Source organism: Periplaneta americana, chromosome 6 (genome assembly GCF_040183065.1).
Source record: "Periplaneta americana isolate PAMFEO1 chromosome 6, P.americana_PAMFEO1_priV1, whole genome shotgun sequence".
NCBI classification, from domain to species: Eukaryota; Metazoa; Arthropoda; class Insecta; order Blattodea; family Blattidae; genus Periplaneta; species Periplaneta americana.
The window spans coordinates 2720906-2725900 of NC_091122.1; the positions used below are offsets into that span (position 1 = coordinate 2720906).

Genomic DNA, 4995 nt, shown 5'->3' on the forward strand with positions numbered 1-4995 from the left:
TCTCTCTTTTTCCCCCCCCCCCCCCCTCAATTCTGCAATAACCAGATTTCGAAGTTCAGACCCCGATGGAGGAGATACAAGTTAACACAGTGTTCGTTAACAGAAAACCACAATTTCAAGTCACACAGCGATTGTATGCACTCGTTGTGGGTTTCTGGCGTTTGATCAGCCCACGCGAGTTGTGTGGATATAAAGGGAAAAGTTGAGACGGTGTCGGGTGGAGTTCCTGGGTAGCTCAGTGGTAGAGCACTGGTACGTTCAACCAGAGGTCCCGGGATCGATACCCGGCCCCGGAACAATTTTTCCCTTGAAATTATTCAAATCTGCTTTACAGGGAGCTTCACCTGAAAGACTAGATTTGCATAAGACTAGGACTTGTTTACTTTTTCCGGTCTGGTTGAAGGTTTCGTACATAGCTGGGACAGTTAGGACTATGTTAAGACATTGCGATGGCGAGAACGAAATCCAATTGGAATAAGTTTTTAAATATATATTATTAAATTCTTTCCACAAAAAAAAAAAATAATCTATACTAATAATAAATCTGTAGCCGAAATTTTTCTGGTAATTTTCGATTTTCCAAAAATAATTGGTCCTAACATATATAATTAATCACCCTGAAACCGAAAATCGCTTTTTTGACATTTTTGTCTGTCTGTCTGTCTGTCTGTCTGTCTGTCTGTCTGTCTGTCTGCTGTCTATGTTTGTTACTTTTTCACGTGATAATGGCTGAACGGATTTCGATGAAAATTGGAATATAAATTAAGTTCGTTGTAACTTAAATTTTAGGCTATATGCCATTCAAAATACGTTATTTAAAAGGGGGGTTATAAGGGGGCCTGAATTAATTAAATCGAAATATCTCGCTTATTATTGATTTTTGTGAAAAACGTTACATAACAAAAGTTTCTTTAAAAATAATTTCCGATAAGTTTTATTCCTTGAAAAATTTTGATAGGACTGATATTTAATGAGATAAATGAGTTTTAAAATTAAAATAACTGCCATCTAAGGCCGTGTAATGAATTAAAAAACAAACGACTTCGTCTATAAGGGCCTTGGACAGCAACAATCGAAAGCTATGAAAGATAGCCTACAGAGAATGTTTCTGTGTTTGTATGAAGTAATATCGGAAGCTAAATTAACCGATTTGTATAATTAATTATTAATTCACCATTGGAAAGTGTAGTTTCTCTAGATGGACATAATGCTATAATGTTATTACAGTAACTTCTGAGTGAATCGAGGACAGGTAAGATTAAAATAGCTTCTTATGCACAGAAAACTTGATAGGCTATTCTGTACATTCGTTTCCTTTATTTCCTAAAATAATTTTTATGATCAAATGAGTGGTCTCTGGATCAAAATGATCGTATTTTAATTATGCAAATACAATTTAAATTAAGTAACATAATAAACGAATGTTCACTGGATCAAACGTCCTATTTTAATTATGTAATTACTTTATATTTATTTCTAACGGGTGCAGCGGAGCGCACGGGTATGGCTAGTAATAATAATAAAACAGTAGAAATAAGTGATTTTAAAGTTAACCTACAAAACTTTCATTTTGACTTCTTACTAAATAGAATACTTCACTTATTTTCTTTTAAAGTATAAGGTTATCTTTGTTTCTTGGTAACTAGTTTTACTCATACTGGGGTTAGGTTTATATTAAATTGAACATATTGTTTTCTAAATGTTTTATCTAATTTTGTTTCTTTTATAGTAATCTAATTAGTTTCAGACAAGTCTATTTCTGTGACCTATGTTTTATAATTAATTGAAGCGTCGGCTGGAAAAATGTTGTAAGTTACAAAATTTTCATTCGTCATGTTTCCGTGTGTATGTCATGTTACCTTGCTGTACTCCTTGGCTTGCAACTGTCCATCAATGCAATACATGAGATTTGTGCACCCAAACGTTTGCTACCCTGGAACAACGTACGTGTACACATTTTGTCAGCTCCTGTAAATTTTACCAAATGTAACTTATAACGTTGTTCCAGCCGACGCTTCAGTCACTGTGTTCATGTCACTTCTTTTCCATATTTTGTAATTTATGTAGGCCTGCAGTTACAAATGTATGTGTTCTGATATTCTAATAATTAAGTATTATTATTATTGTTATAAAGTACAGTACGATTATTTGAGCCATTCAGAGCAGAAGTGGTGTAAGTCAAAAATGGGTAATGAGGGTTAAAGTAAACATTCTGTAAAATACAGCGCAAAGTAGCAATTAATATTCAATTTATTTAAACTATTAGTAGTCAGTGGATAGCACGAAGGACATATTAATTGCTACTTTGTGCCGTATTTTATAGAATTTTTACTTTAAACCTGATTACCCAATTTTGACTTACACCACTTCTGCTCTGAACGGCTCATTTAGTCCTGACAGTCGCCGGAGATGTGCGCCTGGGTCAGGCGAGTCCATTTAGTTATGCCAAGAGGTGTTGGGGTTAGTCACTTGCTTGTCTTCAGAGCGATCGGATGTCATGCATGCGGTACAGTATTATGTTTCTAGTACAATTAAGCTGTACTGCATTCCTTTACTGACCGCTCGCCCTTACCTCTACTCCGGAGCTCTCCCCACTACTCCTTTTACTTCCCTTCTTTCGCATCGCTGAGCTGTCAGAACTAAATAATCGGTCTAACTGTTTATAGGCCTAAGGCCCAATTGTATAAAACTCCCTGAGTAAAGATCAACTTTGATCGAAGATCGGAAAGTGAACCGAGTTCAGACACTTCTTCTATTGTATAAAACTTTTCTGCCATCAAATTACCTTGGTTCAAATGCAATCTCAGTTCACGTGAAAAGGATTTGGCAACATCGCATAAACAGGTGAAATACGTGATGCGCGGACAGGTTTGTTCAGTGTTGCCAATCTAGCGACTTTAACTCTTTTTCAACAACAATTTCTTTTAACTTTTATATTGCTTAAATAGGGATTTAGTGACCTTTTTAGCACCCCTTAGTGACAAAATTTAACCTTTCTTTGTTGATAATGAGAAATCTAGCGACTTTACAACTACTTTTTGGCGACTTTCCGTACACTCTGTTGGAGACACTGGTTTTTTTTCAATGTAAATAATGGCGGACAATAAGAAGAAGGTTGACTGTTCTCCGAGTTGTTATCATGTTATGGTGTTTGATACTGCTAAACATAATGAAGCTTTATAAAACGACAATTTTCGTTTAGTAATAGTTAATTGAACATTTATGAATGTACCTGTCATATCCATTAATAATTAATGGTTGTTATAAACATAATATAATTATAGGTTATGTTATTTGATACTGCTGAACACGATAGAGCCTTATAAAATATAAGAATGTTTGTGTATTAAGGCAGGAAATTGAAAGAAATATACAGTGAAACCTCGATCCATCGTTTTTTGGGGGAACAAGGAATAAAAACGATAAATACGGGAAAACGATAATACCGGGAAACCATAAAAAATTACCGTATTTAGGTGTATAATAGACGCAACAGAGTTATGAATATATCCCACTGTTCTCTAGATAATTTAACTGGGAATACCCACTTAATCGATGCATAATTTAGACAGAAATGAAGTATGAGAAAATCATGAACGCAGATTCGTGATAAGTTCAGAATGCAGATATGTATTACCACAAATCCATTCCCAAGCAGGTGGGCTTCCATTAGCCCATACTATTGCATTACATGCATCTAGAACCTGCGTCACAAATTAGGCCTATAATATACGCATAAAAATAATGTCAGAACTTGTCTAGCTCTTTAGTAACCCTACAAAGATAATTCTCCTGTACGTTTCTAAGCATATAAACTTGTACTGAACATAAACAATGTACAGAAACACGTCTTACCACTGTGGAGATCAGCGTCTGTGTTGTAGCACAACAATTTGCAGTATTAAGACGACAAATCTCATTAGGTAAGACGAATGCGTAATGTATTCCATAATAATACTGTATCAAGTGTTTATACACCTCCACATCGTTTTTGTATGGAAAAATATGATTAATCAATACGTTACTATAAAATTGCATTTCTTTTCAGAATCTAATACGTCTTCATTGCACAGAATTTCCACATTAGCAGACTATACCAAACACACGTGGAGAATTCGCGCTGCACTAAGGTGATGAATCATGTCATGTATCATGGCGGCGTAATACATTTTACGTTTCTCCGCAAAGTTTGACACAGTCTCCGGATCGCAATCTCCTGTATCTTCTTGCTTCAAAGATAATAATGGAGAGCAAAAAGTTCGCCCTTTCAAAGTAAAAGAAAACTATCCATGCGGGAAAATATGGCGTCGGGACCGTGATTTCGCAACGATCGATGCAATAAAACGATAGTTCGAGGAACGATGGAACCAGGAAAAAATAACGTTATTTATATGGGTCTATTTTCGGGACCAAAAAAAGCGGACGAAAAAGGCGAGAAAACGACGATAACGGGAACGATGCATCGAGGTTCCACTGTATATAAATGTACCTATCATATCTATTAATATTAATAATAATGGTTATTCTATTTGCACAATCTGTCACTCGTATATTTCAAACAGAAAAGAAATAACTGAACTTGGATCATCTAACTTAATCGGAGAAATTTCTTCAGTCAAAGTTGACTTTAGTTTGAGACAAATTAATCTCAGATTAGACTTTATACAACACAAAATTCCAAGTTCAGCTGAAACAAGGATCAATTTAACCTCTGATCTAAGATTAAATGGTTTATACAATCGGGCCTAAGAATAATAATATGTTTCTAGAACCTAGAGACAATAATGTGATGTATTCCAACCAATGTGAACGTAATATATACGTTTGTCCTTCAGGCAAACATTTAATTTTTTCCTTGCTTGACATATCCAACTAACATGCTGTGTATGAGGGGAGGGACTACCTTGCCAGCTGCTTCGTAAACACTGTGTTGTTCTCTTCACTTCAGAGCAAATGTGCCGCTGTTTGTTCAATTACTAATAATACTGATTGCAG

General features: G+C 35.3%; 1 protein-coding gene across 1 annotated transcript in view; it reads left to right on the top strand.

Moving 5' to 3' along the window:
* The window catches only part of LOC138700900 (protein FAM117B-like), a 79250-nt gene that overhangs the window by 39209 nt on the left and 35046 nt on the right, over positions 1 to 4995 (top strand). The window lies entirely within an intron of this gene.